The sequence below is a fragment of the Leucopleurus acutus genome, assembly GCF_964270905.1.
Source record: "Leucopleurus acutus genome assembly, chromosome: X".
In the NCBI taxonomy this organism is placed as follows: Eukaryota; Metazoa; Chordata; class Mammalia; order Artiodactyla; family Delphinidae; genus Leucopleurus; species Leucopleurus acutus.
Genome location: NC_139148.1, coordinates 127,137,295 through 127,153,769, shown reverse-complemented (window position 1 = coordinate 127,153,769; position 16,475 = coordinate 127,137,295).

The following is a 16,475-nucleotide window of genomic DNA, read 5'->3' as shown; positions in this document are numbered from 1 at the left end:
TGTTTTGGCTATTCAGGGTCTTTTGTGTTTCCATACAAATTGTGAAAATTTTTGTTCTAGTTCTGTGAAAAATGCCAGTGGTAGTTTGATAGGGATTGCATGCAATCTCTAGATTGCTTTGGGTAGTAGAGTCATTTTCACAATGTTGATTCTTCCAATCCAAGAACATGGTATATCTCTCCATCTATTTGTATCACCTTTAACTTCTTTCATCAGTGTCTTATAATTTTCTGCATACAGGTCTTTTGTCTCCTTAGGTAGGTTTATTCCTAGATATTTTATTCTTTTTGTTGCAATGGTAAATGGGAGTGTTTTCTTGATTTCACTTTCAGATTTTTTCATCATTAGTGTACAGGAATGCCAGAGATTTCTGTGCATTAATTTTGTATCCTGCTACTTTACCAGATTCATTGATTAGCTCTAGTAGTTTTCTGGTAGCATCTTTAGGATTCTCTATGTATAGTATCATGTCATCTGCAAACAGTGACAGCTTTACTTCTGCTTTTCCGATTCGGATTCCTTTTATTTCCTTTTCTTGTCTGACTGCTGTGGCTAAAACTTCCAAAACTATGTTGAATAAGAGTGGTGACAGTGGGCAACCTTGCCTTGTTCCTAATCTTAGTGGAAATGCTTTCAGTTTTTCACCATTGAGGATGATGTTGGCTGTGGGTTTATCATATATGGCCTTTATTATGTTGAGGAAAGTTCCCTCTATGCCTACTTTCTGCAGGGTTTTTATCATAAATGGGTGTTGCATTTTGTCAAAAGCTTTCTCTGCATCTATTGAGATGATCATATGGTTTTTCTCCTTCAATTTGTTAATATGGTGTATCACATTGATAGATTTGCGTATATTGAAGAATCCTTGCATTCCTGGGATAAACCCCACTTGATCATGGTGTATGATCCGTTTAATGTGCTGTTGGATTCTGTTTGCTAGTATTTTGTTGAGGATTCTTGCATCTATGTTCATCAGTGATATTGGCCTGTTGTTTTCTTTCTTTGGGATATCCTTGTCTGGTTTTGGTATCAGGGTGATGGTGGCCTCATAGAATGAGTTTGGGAGTGTTCTTCCCTCTGCTATATTTTCGAAGAGTTTGAGAAGGATAGGTGTTAGCTCTTCTCTAAATGTTTGATAGAATTCGTCTGTGAAGCAATCTGGTCCTGGGCTTTTGTTTGTTGGAAGATTTTTAATCACAGTTTCAATTTCAGTGCTGGGTCGGTTCATATTTTCTATTTTTTCCTGATTCAGTCTTGGCCGGTTGTGCATTTCTAAGAATTTTTCCATTTCTTCCAGGTTGTCCATTTTATTGGCATAGAGTTGCTTGTAGTCATCTCTCATGATCTTTTGTATTTCTGCAGTGTCAGTTGTTACTTCTCCTTTTTCATTTCTAATTCTATTGATTTGAGTCTTCTCCCTTTTTTTCTTGATGAGTCTGGCTAATGGTTTATCAATTTTGATTATCTTCTCAAAGAACCAGCTTTTAGTTTTATTGATCTTTGCTGTCATTTCCTTCATTTCTTTTTCATTTATTTCTGATCTGATTTTTATGATTTCTTTTCTTCTGCTAACTTTGGGGTTTTTTTTGTTCTTCTTTCTCTAATTGCTTTAGGTGCAAGGTTAGGTTGTTTATTCGAGATGTTTCCTGTTTCTTAAGGTAGGATTGTATTGCTATAAACTTCCCTCTTAGAACTGCTTTTGCTGCATCCCATAGATTTTGCTATTGATCCCTTACAGAGTATTTTTAATTTTATTTATTGTGTTGTTCATCATTGTTTGTTTGTTCTTTAGTTCTTCTAGGTCCTTGTTAAATGTTTCTTGTATTTTCTCTATTCTAATTCCAAGATTTTTGATCATCTTTACTATCATTATTCTGAATTCTTTTTCAGGTAGACTGCCCATTTCCTCTTCATTTGTTAGGTCTGGTGGGTTTTTATCTTGCTCCTTCATCTGCTGTGTGTTTTTCTGTCTTCTCATTTTGCTTATCTTACTGTGTTTGGGGTCTCCTTTTTGCAGGCTGCAGGTTGGTAGTGCCCGTTGTTTTTGGTGTCTGTCCCCAGTGGCTAAGTTTGGTTCACTGGGTTGTGTAGGCTTCCTGGTAGAGGGGACTCATGCCTGTGTTCTGGTGGATGAGGCTGGGTCTTGTCTTTCTGGTTGGCAGGTCCACGTCTGGTGGTGTGTTTCGGGGGTCTGTGGACTTATTATGATTTTAGGCAGCCTCTCTGCTAATGGGTGGGGTTGTGTTCCTGTCTTGCTAGTTGTTTGGCACAGGGTGTCCAGCACTGTAGCTTGCTGGTCGTTGAGTGAAGCTGGGTGCTGGTGTTGAGATGGAGGTCTCTGGGAGATTTTCGCCATTTGCTATTATGTGGAGCTGGGAGGTCTCTTGTGGACCAGTGTCCTGAAGTTGGCTCTCCCACCTCAGAGGCACAGCACTGACTCCTGGCTGCAGTACCAAGAGCCTTTCATCCACTCGGCTCAGAATAAAAGGGAGAAAAAGTAGAAAGAAAGAATTAGTTGAAGAAGAAAGAAAGAAAGAAAGAAAGGAGGGAGGGAAGGAGGGAGGGAGGGAGGAGGGAGGAAGGAAGGAAGGAAGGAGGGAAGAAAGGAAAAAAAGAAAGAAGATAAAGTAAAATAAAATAAGACAAAATATTAAAAAGTTATTAAAATAAAAAAATAATTATTAAGAGAAAAAAACAAAACAATACAGACAGATAGAACCCTCGGACAAATGTTCAAGCAAAGCTATACAGACAAAATCTCACACAGACGCATACACGTACACACTCACAGAAAGAGGAAAAGGGGAAAAAATCATAGATCTTGCCCTCGAAGCCCACCTCCTCAATTTGGGATGATTGGTTGTCTATTCAGGTATTCCACAGAGGCAGGTGCATCAAGTTGATTGTGGAGCTTTAATCCGCTGCTCCTGAGGCTGCTGGGAGAGATTTCCCTTTCTCTTCCTTGTTCTCACAGCTCCCAGGGGCTCAGCTTTGGATTTGGCCCCGCCTCTGCGTGTAGGTCGCTGGAGGGCGTCTGTTTTGTGCTCAGACAGGACGGGGTTAAAGGAGCCGCTGATTCGGGGGCGCACTCAGGCCGGCGGGGAGGGAGGGGCACGGAGTGCGGGGCGGGCCTGCGGCGGCAAAGTCCGGCGTGACGTTGCACCAGCCTGAGGCCCGCCGTGCGTTCTCCCGGGGAAGTTGTCCCCGGATCCCGGGACCCTGGCAGTGGCGGGCTGCACAGGCTCCTGGGAAGGGAGGTGTGGACAGTGACCTGTGCTCGCACACAGGCCCCTTGGTGTCGGCAGCAGCAGCCTTGGCGTCTCATGCCTGTCTCTGGGGTCCGCGCTTTTAGCCGCGGCTGGCGCCCATCTCTGGAGCTCCTGAAAGCAGCGCTCTTAATCCCCTCTCCTCGCGCACCAGGTACGTGGGGAGTTTCTTGCCTTTTGGGAGGTCTGAGGTCTTCTGCCAGCCTTCAGTAGGTGTTCTGTAGGAGTTGTTCCCTGTGTAGATGTATTTCTGGTGTATCTGTGGGGAGGAAGGTGATCTCCGCGTCTTACTCTTCTGCCATCTTCCAGAAGCGTGTGTTAGCTATTATTATAGATAATGTTTTACATACTTCTAAGCTCTGTAAGCTGAGGTTATTTAAAGAGACTAAGAGAAAATATCAGCTCCCTTTTCAGCCTGGAGGGTTGCTGGACTTGTTTTGTGAAACTCCCCGAGGATGCCATTTTGAGTATGTAGCTTGGAGGAGAGCTTCCATCCCCTTGCCACTCTTACCAGCAGGCATGGTGAGCCTATGCCATAGTCGAGAACTCCCCAGATACCTGGAGTGAAAGAGCTGTGCATAAGAGGGACACACGGCTTGGAGAACTGAACTCAAGGAGAGCCTGGGGGCTGCCATTTAACCACAAATGTCTTTCCTCCTCTCCTGTAGCAGTTCTACCAATAGAGATTCCTTTGGAAGTCCAAGCCCCTGTCTGAATGTAAATCCGTTTCACCAAGTCCTTCTAGAATCTGAAGATTACCAATGAAATTGGAGTTGCAACAGGGGCCACGATGACTAAGCAGGAGGGTCTGTAACTGTGGTGGACCCAGAGGACTACTTCTCAACCATGACTGCACACTAGAAACACCTGGAGAGTTTGTAGCATATGGATGGCTGGATCTCACCTCCACAGATTCAGAATTAACTGTTGGTGAGGATTCTGGCCATAGGTATGTTTAAAAAGCTCCCCGGTCGATTCAACTGTGTAGCCAGGGTTGAGAACCACTGAGCTAAAGATAATGGCAGAGCAAGAGCAAGTGATCTAGACTAAGTGGACAACGTGGGAACTTCTGTAGTCTCCATTTCTTTCAATTCATGACTCATCATAGGGCACGCATAACACTCTTCAGAGCAGTGACCTAACCAGCCTGGATGCACGGGCAGACAGACACCACCAAGCCTTAGACACACATGAGCCTCTGACAATAGACTGGCTGTGGAAGTATGGGTTTTCCATGGGCAATATCTGCAACAGAGAGCAGGAACCTTGCTGGGTGCTTGCATGGAGATAGTGGTTTGCAGGATTAGATATTTGAGTGAGTAAATAATGAATTTGTAACGTTAATTTGCAAAACGATTTGTTTTGGTGAATTCATTTATTTTGGGTGATTTGCCTTAAGAATGTGTGAATGTGTTTACAACAGAGAAGACTAGAACCAGAGCCTAGTTTAATTTATGAGGCATATAATTGTTTTGGATGGTCAAAGGAAGTTTGATTACCTGATATAGCATAATGTGGCCATAATCTGACTGCCACAGTCTCCACAAATGGTGACGTGATAGATATGTGTAACCATCAGCTACCAATGTTGTAAACATGAGCAAATGGACAACAGCAGAATTCTGGCCTCGGATCTACAAAAACATAAAGCGGACCGACTTTCTAAGCCAAGAAAAAAACAACACATGACTTGCCAAGATTCACAAAATTGACACTCTGTGCCGTCTATAAAACTATGCTAAAGATTTGGCCTGCAGGCAACAAAATCTGAGATGATAGAATGCCCATATGAAAATTGCCACTGGCAGCTCTTGACAAAAAATGTTTGCAATATGGCTGAGGGTGCCTTGCCAATTTACCACAAATTTCCCAGTCTAAGGAGGCAGATGAACCAATGAAAGTTCCCTCAGCCATCTCAGTAAGAGCTCAGCTTGTCAAGATTCAGAATTGCTCAGGGCCAGGCCACTTCTGTGATGGAATTATCCTTGAGCTTGGCTGTTGTGCACAGCAATTTATAATGTGAGGAGCTGAGATAGCGCTTAATCTTGGAGAAGATGTGCAGTGTGGGTATGTAGGGCCATGACCTGCCTTCTTTTTCTGGATCTGCCCACCTGTGTCTCCATATGTGAATTTGGAAGTCAGCCTTCTTCCATCCAGCAACCTTTAAGAAGTGCCTACTAAGTGCAAGGTGTTGCAGGTTCAAAGGTGAGTGTAATATGGTTGTCACCTTTGAGGGGCTCATAGTCTAGCAGTAAGTATAGGCATATAGATCAATGTAACAGAATAGAGTCAAGAACTTGACACCCCCATATACTGTTCTCCACCATTAATGTTTTACCTTGTGGAGAATGTCATATAAATGGATGATACCTTTAAGATTCATCCACAATGCCTTTAAGGTTCATCCAAGTTGGCACTTATATCAGCAGTTGATTCCTTTCTGTTGCTGAGTAGTATTCCACTGTATGGATGTACCATAATTTATTTAGCTTTTCACCTGCTGAGGGACATTTGGATTGGTTCCAATTTGTGACTATTATAAATAAAGCTGCTTTAAGAATTGATATACAGGTTTTTGCATGGACTTGAGTTTTAATTTCTCTTGGAAAAATGCCCAAGAGAGCTATAGGTGGGTCATATGGTTAGTACATATTTGACTTTATTTTTCAAAGCTGCCAAACTGTTTCCCGGAGTGGCTGTACCATTTTGAATTCCCTCCAACAATGTGGAAGAGTTCCAGTCGCTCAGCATGCTTGCCGTACTTCATTTGTCAGTATTTTCTATTTTAGATATCCTGATAGGTGTGTAGTGATATCTCGTTGTGGTTTTAATATGCATTTCTCTGGTGTCTAGTGATGCTGAACATCTTTCCACGTGCATATTTGTCATCCATATATCCTCTTTGGTAAAATGCCTCTTCAGGTCTTTTACCCATTTTCTAATTGAACTGCTTGTTTTCTTATTGTTGAGTTTCTTCCTATGTTCTCAGTGTAAGTCCTTTATCAGGTATGTGATTTGAAAATTATTTTCTCCAGTCTTTAGACTGTCTTTTCATTTTCCTACAGTGTCTTTTGCATAGCAAAAGCTTTGATTTTTGATGAAGTCCAATTCATCAATTTTTCCTTTATGGTGTCATGCCCAAGAACTCATTGCCTAACTTCAGGTTACAGAATTTTTTTTCCTATGTTTTCTTCTAAACGTCTTATAGTATTATGTTTTACATTTAGATTGGTGCTCCATTTAATTTTTTATAAAGTTTGGGTTAGGGAGAAAGAGATTTTTAGACTTTGGGTGGGGTGGGGGAAGGTTGTTCGTTTTGTTTTGCTTGCCTATACATGTCCAAATTTTCCAATACCATTTGTTGAAAAGACTATCTTTCCTCTGTCAAAAATCAATTGAACACATTTGTGAGGGTCATTTTCTGGACTCTCTTCAGGTCCTTTGATCTATGTGTCTATCCCTCTGCCAGTACCACACCGTCTTGATTATTACTGTAGCTGTATAGTAAGTCGTAGAAGGGTTAGTTGAATCCTCCAACTTTATCCTTTCAAAATTGTTCTGGCTATTCTAGTTCTGTTTCCTTTTCATGTAAATTCTAGAATCAGCTTGTCTATATCTACAAAAAGTCCTGCTGAGATATTTATTGGAATTGCATTAAATCTGTAAAATAATTTTGGGAGAATTGACATTGTTAGTGTGCGAAGTCTTCCAATCCATGAATACAGTTTGTCTCTCCATCTATTTTGTCTTTGATTTTTTCTATCAGTGTTTTATAATTTTCAGCATATTATCCTGTACATGTTTTGTCAGATTTATACCTAATACTTCATTTTTAAGCTATTATAAATATGTTTCAAAAATTTGGGTTCCTAAATGTTCACTGCTAGTATGTAGAAATATGGCACATTTTTGTTTGTTGACCTTGTATCCTGTGCCTTTGACAAACTCACTAGTTCTAGGAATTTTTTTTGGTAGATCCCTTGGAATTTTCTACATTAAGCAATCATGTCATCTGCAAATAGGGACAATTTTAAACCTTCTTTTTCAATCTGAATGCCTTATAGTTCCTTTTCTTTCTTTATTGCACTAAGGCTTTCAGTATGATGTTGGATAGGAGTGGTGAAAGCACACATTCTTGCCTTATTCCCAGTCTTAAGAGGAAAGCATTCAGTCTTCCACCACTGTGTGATGTTAACTGTAAGTGTTTTTGTAGGTGCCCTTTATCAGTTGGGGAAGATTTTATCACAAATGTATATTGGATTTTGTCAAGTGGTTCTTTTGCACCTACTGAAAGAATCATGTGGTTTTTTCCTTTAGGTTGTTAATATTGTGGATTTTATCTAGTGATTATTGAATATTGAACCGACCTTGCAATTCCAGGATAAATCCCACTTGGTTGCAGCATTATTAGTTTTACCTATTGCTGAATTTGATTTGCTAATATTTTGTTGAGAAACTTTGCATTCATGAAGAATATTGGTCTGCACTTTTCTTATAATTACTTTTAGCCTCATAAAATGAGTTGGGAAGTACTCCCTTCTCTTCTAATTTTGGGAAAAGATTATATAAAATGGGTTTTATATCTTCGATAAGTATTTGGTAGAATTCACCAATGAATCCTTCTAGGAGTACTGATTTCTTTGGGGGAAATTTTTAAAATACAGATTCAATTTCTTTCATAGATATAGGGCTATTTTGATCATGTATTTCACATTTGATGAGTTTTGGTAGATTGTGATTTTCAAGGAATCAGTCCATTTCATCTAAGTTGCTGAATATATGTAAATAGAGTTGTTCATACGATTCTTTTTTTTTTTTTTTTTTTTTGCGTTTCACGGGCCTCTCACTGTTGTGGCCTCTCCCGCTGTGGAGCACAGGCTCCGGACGCGCAGGCTCAACGGCCATGGCTCACGGGCCCAGCCGCTCCGCGGCATGTGGGACCTTCCCGGACCGGGGCACGAACCCGCATCCCCTGCATCGGCAGGCGGACTCTCAACCACTGCGCCACCAGGGAAGCCCGCACACAATTCTTTAATTTTACTTTCATTGTTTACAGGTCTGTAGGGATAGCCATAATTTTATTCCTGATACTGATATGTCTTCTCTCTTTTTCTTTGTACATCTTATTGGGTGTTATCAATTTTATTGATCTTTTCAGTAAACTTTGGGTTTTGTTCATTTTCTCTGTTAGTTTTCAATTTCATTGACTTCTGTTCTTGACTTTACTATGTCCTTTCTTTCGTTTGATTTTTTTTTGTATCTTAAAGTGGAAGCTTAGATTATTGATTTGAGAACTTTCTTCTTTTCTATAATAAGTGGTTAGTGCTATAAATTTTTCCCTGTGCATTCTTTTAGCAGCATCCCACAGATTTTGATATGTTATATTTTCATTCAGTTAAATATATATTTCTACTTAACTGAGACTTCCTCTTTGACTGGATTATTTAAAACCATGTTATTTTATTTCCAAGAGTTTGAGGGTTTTCCAGACATCTTTGTTATTGATCTCTCACTTAGTTCCCCATCCCTTGGAACCAAAGAAGTTTCACCTCTGAGGGTTTTAAGTGCCTGTGGGCCCTGCTCCAGTGATTGTAATTTGCCACCTAGATTCAAACACAGCAGATAAGTCGTGGAGCTGGGATTTAAAACCAGTCATTTATGACTCCAAAACTCGAAATCATCCTTGACTCCTTTTCTTTCAATATACCTCATAGCTAGTCAGCAAACCCTATGAGCTCTACTTTCAAAATATATCCAGAATCTGAACACTTCTCACCACCTTCATTGATACCACTCTGTTCCAAGCTGCTATCGCCTCTGGCTTGCCTTATTGCAATAGCCTCCTGACTGGACCCCCTGCTTCTGTTCTTATCCCAGTCCCCTTCCAATTGGTCTCAGTAGAGCAGGCAGAAAGAAACTTTGAAAATATATCCTGTTTCTTCTATCACTGAAACTTTCCACTAGCTCCCCATCTCACTCAGAGTCAGTTAAAATCCTTACGGGGATCTATAAGGCCTTCCATGCTCTGGTCCCTTGCTGTCTTTCTGACATCATCTGCTACCACTGTCCGCCACTCTCTCCACTTCTGCAGATCCTCAAATAAGCTGGCCCTGTCCCTGACTCAGGGCCTTAGCAAGTGCTTTTTCCTCTGCCTAGAATCCTCTTTCTTCAGGTTTCTCTTTCCCTCCTTCATGGTTTTACTCAAATGTTACCTTCTTAGGGAGGACTTCCCTGCCCATCCTGTTTAAAATTAAACTCCTCCCCATCCCTTTATTTTCCCTCTCTGAATTATTCTTCCCAGTAGCACTTTTCACCAACTAACATACTATGTCATGATTTATTTACCACATTTATCGTCTGCCCAAACCCTCACTGAAAAATAAACTCCCACGCGGGCAGGATCTTCATTTTGATCATCACTCTATTCGAAGCATCTGTCAAAATGCCTGACATTCAGTAGATGCTTGAAAAATATTTGTTGAATAATGGACGAATGAATGAATGAATGAATTCTTTCTACTACTCCTTGATGCTTCCGCAAAAATAATAATTGTCACTAATAAAAGCTACTATTGGGACTTCCCTGGTGATCCAGTGGTTAGACTCCATGCTTCCACTGCAGGGGGTGCAGGTTCAATCCTTGGTTGGGGAACTAAGATTCCGCATGCTGCGTGGGGTGTGGCCAAAAAAAAAAAAAGAGCTAGTATTTATTGAGGGTCTGCCACTCAGGTGCTGTCTGTGCTTCATCTTATTTAATCATCCAAATAATCCTGTAAGATAGGCTGTATTATCTATATTTTACAGAGGAATAAGACTGCTGTTAGAGAGAATACAAGGCAAGACAGTGGTTAATAACAGCGACCATTTGTTGAACATGTTACTAAGTACCAGCTATTATCCCAAGAGCTTGCCACGCTCTATCTCACTTAATCCTCCTAAAACTCTATAAAATGGGTGTGATTATTTTTCTCATTTTGGCAATGAGAAAACGGAACCATAGTGATTTTAAATGAGATGCCCAAGGTTACACCACTGCTTAAAAGTGGCCTTGGGGTTCAAACCCAGGCATTGGACTTAAGGGCCCAGGCTCTGCTCTTCTATGCCCTAGTGTGATCTCAAGAAATGGGAATCAAAGGTAATGACTCCCAGGTTTCTGGCTGGAGCGGTTGGGGAGATGTTGACGCCATTTACTGAGGTGGACAAGACTGGGATAGGAATACATTTGGAGAAAGAAAGAAAATCAAGTTTAGCTTGGCCCATACAAAGATGTTTATGAGATGTTCATGATGGTGTTTATGAGACATCCAAGGGGAGATGTAAAGAGAGCAGTTGACTATCCAAGTTTGCAGCTCAGGGAAGAGGTCTAGACTGGAGACATCAATTTGGAAACCATGTGCATAGAGTTGGTATTTAAAGCCATAGGAATGGATGTGATCCTGGCCCCTTCTGTGTCTGTGGTATGCACACATATATTGGCGCTAAAGGCTGCCTGGGGAAAGAGAGAAGCCATGCCAAATGTGTGAATGAACCTGCCCTTTGAGATGAGCACAAGCCCAGCTTGCATGTGATCCACTGGCTACCGCCATGCTGAGTTGCAGATGGATCCTCTTTCTGTCAACATTGAAAAGCACCTCCCCTTCTTTCCAGCCATCTCTCAGGACCTGTAGTCTGAATTATCCGCATTACAGTTCCTGTCAAAAACCCAGAGGAAGCCATTGATATTCAAGAGTGCTAGTTTTAGGGAATTCCTCCAAAATTTCAAAGCTGTATCCCTATATCATACCAGAGCTCCAGGAAGCTACAGACCTGGTCTCTATCACTCTGTCCCCCAGTGGAATTACCTTTACAGAACTATAGCTTAACATTATACATTTGGATTTTCCTGAGGGTCCACATAATAGATACCATATGTGCAGTATCAGTACATTTCTTGGGTAAAAGTCCTATTAAATATACCATCCATTATGTGGTGCGAGTTCCCTTAAGCGAAGACCTAGGAAACAATTTTTCTTAAAGTTCTGAAATGAGAAACAGGTTGTCTTTCTTGACAGACTAGTGTACTTGCTTTTGTGAGCTGCTGAAGGTCCTCTAGGCCATCGCCTCTCCGTCTTTGCCTTATCTTCCAGGAACCTCAGAGTCAATTTGTTGCTCATTTTGCACAGTTTCTCTTCATCTAGGTCAGGAGTCACAAACTGGGGCCCAAATGTTACCTGTAGATGAATAACATTCAGCTAGCTTTGTATTTAAAAATAACCACATGGCTTTTGGAATGAATAGATCTAGATATAGAACATATATACATTTAAGACATCTCTCAATTGTCTTAAATCTGTCCTGATTTGCACATTTATGCTACTTGCCTGGTCCCTGTAGAGTTTGCAACCTCTGACACAGATCTTCCCATGTAATCATTTTTCCTCCCCTCAATTCCTTATTAATATTTGGACCTTCTATTTTTAACTCTTGTTTAAACAATTTTGGTTTCATTGTATTGCCATGCAAATATTGTATTTAGGCTGCCTAAAATCCTTCTAGAGAAGTAGGTTACCAAAGAGGAAGGGTCAGGGGAGGGATAAATTGGGATTTGGGGATTAACATATATACACTACTATATATAAAATAGATAACTAATAAGGACCTACTGTATAGCACAGGGAACTCTACTCAATACTCTGTAATAACCTATATGGGAAAAGAATCTGAAAAACAATAGATATATGTATATGTAAAACTGAATCACTTTGCTGTACAGCAGAAACTAACACTACATTGTAAATCAACTATACTCCAATATAAAATAAAAGTTTTATAAATTACATGGAAGGAGAGGTATCAAAAGAGATAGAAAATATGAAAGAATGGTTAAGAAACATTTAAGATAGAGTAAAAATTCCAATATACATCTAATGAGAGTTATAGAAGAAGACAAAGAGAACTGGTAAGAAGCAGAATTTTAAAGCAAATGAGACTGTACCTTACTAATGTAAAATGTTAATAATAGGGGAAATTGGGTGTGGGGTATACGTACTACCTTCTATCTTTACACTATATTTGTGCTTCTGTAAACCTAAAATTGTTTTAAAATAAGAAGCTGATTAGCATAAAAAATAAAAGAAAATAAAAATTTTAAAAGACCCCAAAACATTGCTTCTACCTCCACATGCACTTGTATTCCAAGGCTAATTATTTAAGAGTGGTTTCTTTCATCACGCTACCCCATGAAATTGTGTCGGAATTCGCATTAAACTCAGCCAGCAAGCACACTCAGAGCTCACAGAGTTCAAGTTGTCAGAGATCAGATGGAAATGTTGGGGCCCGATTCCCTGGGAGGATGATGGGAAGGTGAGGTGGAGATGATTTAGAGGAAAGGGCATTATTCTTAATACGCTTCATAATCCTATTATGAAGCTGGAGGGTGAAGATTAAGATTTATTAGCTATAGTAAGACGCTCTGCTTTCTGGGAAATGGTCAATTGGTGAAAATACTGATAGGTCCCATGTCAAGGTGGGCCATCTCACTTTTGTCCCCTGGACTTTTTGCAGCTGTTTTCAGTGCTAAGCTGGGTATCCACGTTGGACCATCTGACCCTCTTTTCCTCTATGGACATTTTTCTACCTTGTCTTAAAGGGCAAGAACACAGAAGGCTGCCGTCAACATTAGTTAACTTTGTGAAGTGGGAAGTAAATAGCCTGTGGATTAGGAGGCTAAAAGAAGGATTTAGAATGATTTGTGAGTCATTGATCTGTCCTCTTCCCAGTTAGCAAGGATCAATCAGTGATTTCTTTACAACATGTGTCCCACCCACTTCATACGTGCTTTCGAGGTTGTCAGGTCCGAACAGCTCGGTGTTGGTAGGGACGTTGGAGGCTATGGGGTCTAACTTGCACCTAATGTCTCAATACCTGGCAGTTTTCATCCAGCTTCTGTTTGAATGCCTCAAATGATAGAGAATTCACTACCTCATGAAGCGTGGATTCCATCGTTGAACTTCTCTAAATGTTGAGTGTCTCTTCTGTGAAATTAAGATCTGTGTGATATAATGGAAAGAGCATTGGCTATGGTAGAGGACAGAACTGAAGTCAAGATTCTGTCTCCCCTCACTTGACGCTTGGCAAGTCCCTTTAGCTCCCCAAGTCTCAGTTCTACTGATTTTAAAAGGATAATGGCACCAACTTGATGGGATTGTCCTGAGGATTAAAGGAGACCATATAAGTGTATGTCCGTTGTGTGGCATGGGAAAGGAGTTCAATGACGCTTGGTTCAAAATGCTTTACGTGTAGTTTGAGCTCTTTCTCTGGGAGCCCAGTGACTACATATAATCCCTTCTCCTTGTGATGTCCTCACTAAAATGAGTGAACACACTGACGATGCCCATTTGGAACCATTGCCTCACTAGCTGAAACCCTTTCCATCCTGAAAGCCTTTCCCATGCTGTGAGTTCAGACCCTTCCTTTCTCTGACTGACCTTCTCTGGACTTGATCTACTTTGACGGAGCAACCCTAAAAGTGGGGGGCCTAGCCAGGGTCCCCACATGTCATGCAGAAAAGCCTACCCACTAGCCAGTGTCTGTCAGCTCTAGCCCCAGAGGTAGCTTATGAGACAACGCCTCTACAGAGCCCCTCTTGCCTTGTTGAAAAGCTCTTCAGTTGTATTAAGGCCTGATGGCAAAGAAGATGGCCTGCATCCTCAAGGGATAGACCACTTGCCAGCCTATCTTTAATTTTAATACTTCAGTTATCCCCTAGTGCCTCTTTATGGTCACCATCACTTTCTGCTAATTTCTTGATTATTCTGCCCAGGCAGTAGTAGAGCCAATCTTCTTCTGAGTTCCCAATTTTCATATCTTTAACTGTAATTAGCCTTTATCAGACTCCAGATACTTCTCATCAGAATCCAGTCTTTAAATCGCAGACTTATTGGAAAGTGAGGGGCAGGGTTCTAAGCAGCCCCGATCTGGAGGCGCTGTGGAAATGAACCGTTTGCCAGTGATAAACCTGGCTGATTTTGTGCCAGTCTCTCCTTACAAAGGGAATGACTTTGGTGGAAATATCTGGGACTAGGGGTTGGGCCACTTTCCTCTGTCCTTGGCTGGTTGGGTAACATTAGGTAAAAAAATCTTCTCTGCGCAAAATGCCTTACCTGTTTTTTGGTTTTTTTTTTAACATGTAGATAAAGAGCAGAGTTTTATTTATTTATTTTTAACATCTTTATTGGAGTATGATTGCTTCACAATACTGTGTTAGTTTCTATTGTACAACAAAGTGGATCAGCTATAAGTATACATATATCCCCATATCCCCTCCCTCGTGCGCCTCCCTCCCACCCTCCCTAACCCACCCCTCTAGGTGGTCACAAAGCACAGAGCTGATCTCCCTGTGCTAGATAGCTGCTTGCCACTAACTATTTTACATTTCATAGTGTATATATGTCAAGGCTACTCTCTCACTCCGTCCCAGCTTACCCTTCCCCCTCCCTGTGTCCTCAAGTCCATTTTCTACGTCTGCATCTTTATTCCTGTCCTGCCCCTAGGTTCTTCAGAATGATTTATTTTTCTTTTTAGAATCCATATATATGTGTTAGCATATGGTATTTGTTTTTCTCTTTCTGACTTCACTCTATGTGACAGACTCTAGGTCCATCCACCTCATTACAAATAAATCAATTTCATTTCTTTTAATGGCTCAGTAACATTCCATTGTATATATGTGCCAAATCTTCTTTATCCATTCATCTGTTGATAGATACTTAGGTTGCTTCCATGTCCTGGCTATTGTAAATAGAGCTGCAATGAACACTGTAATACATGACTTGATTTGAATTATGGTTTTCTCAGGGTATATGCCCAGTAGTGGGATTGCTGGGTCATATGGTAGTTCTATTTTTAGTTTTTTAAGGAACCTCCATACCGTTCTCCATAGAGGCTGTATCAATTTACATTCCCACCAACAGTGCAAGAGGGTTCCCTTTTCTCCACACCCTCTCCAGCATTTATTGTTTGTAGATTTTTGACGATGGCCCTTCTGACTGGTGTGAGGTGATATCTCATTGTAGTTTTGATTTGCATTTCTCTAATGATTAGTGATGTTGAGTATCCTTTCACGTGTTTGTTGGCAGTCTGTATATCTTCTTTGGAGAAATGTCTATTTAGGTCTTCTGCCCATTTTTGGATTGGGTTGTTTGTTTTTTTGTTATTGAGCTGCATGAGCTGCTTGTAAATTTTAGAGATTAATCCTTTGTTGGTTGCTTCATTTGCAAATATTTTCTCCCATTCTGAGGGTTGTCTTTTGGTCTTGTTTATGGTTTCCTTTGCTGTGCAAAAACCTTGAAGTTTCATTAGGTCCCATTTGTTTAGTTTTGTTTTTACTTCCATTTCTCTAGGAGGTGGGTCAAAAAGGATCTTGCTGTGATTTATGTCAAAGAGTGTTCTGCCTATGTTTTCCTCTAAGAGTTTTATAATGTCTGGCCTTACATTTAGGTCTTTAATCCATTTTGAGTTTATTTTTGTGTATGGTGTTAGGAAGGGTTCTAATTTCATTCTTTTACATGTAGCTGTACAGTTTCCCCAGCACCACTTATTGAAGAGGCTGTCTTTTCTCCATTGTATATTCTTGCCTCCTTTATCAAAGATAAGGTGACCATATGTGCATGGGTTTACCTCTGGGCTTTCTATCCTGTTCCAATGATGTATATTTCTGTTTTTGTGCCAGTACCATACATCTTGATTACTGTAGCTTTGTAGTATAGTCTGAAGTCAGGGAGCCTGATTCCTCCAGCTCCGTTTTTCTTTCTCAAGATTGCTTCGGCTATTCAGGGTCTTTTGTATCTCCATACAAATTTTAAGATTTTTTTGTTCTAGTTCTGTGAAAAATTCCATTGGTAGTTTAATAGGGATTGCATTGAATCTGTAGAGTGCTTTGGGGAGTTTAGTCATTTTCACAATGTTGATTCTTCCAATCCAAGAACATGGTCTATCTCTCCATCTGTTTGTATCATCTTTAATTTCTTTTATCAGTGTCTTATAGTTTTCTGCATACAGGTCTTTTGTCTCCTTAGGTAGGTTTATTCCTAGATATTTTATTCTTTTTGTTGCAATGGTAAATGGGAGTGTTTTCTTAATTTCACTTTCAGATTTTTCATCATTACTGTATAGGAATGCCAGAGATTTCTGTGCATTAATTTTGTATCCTGCTACTTTACCAAATTCATT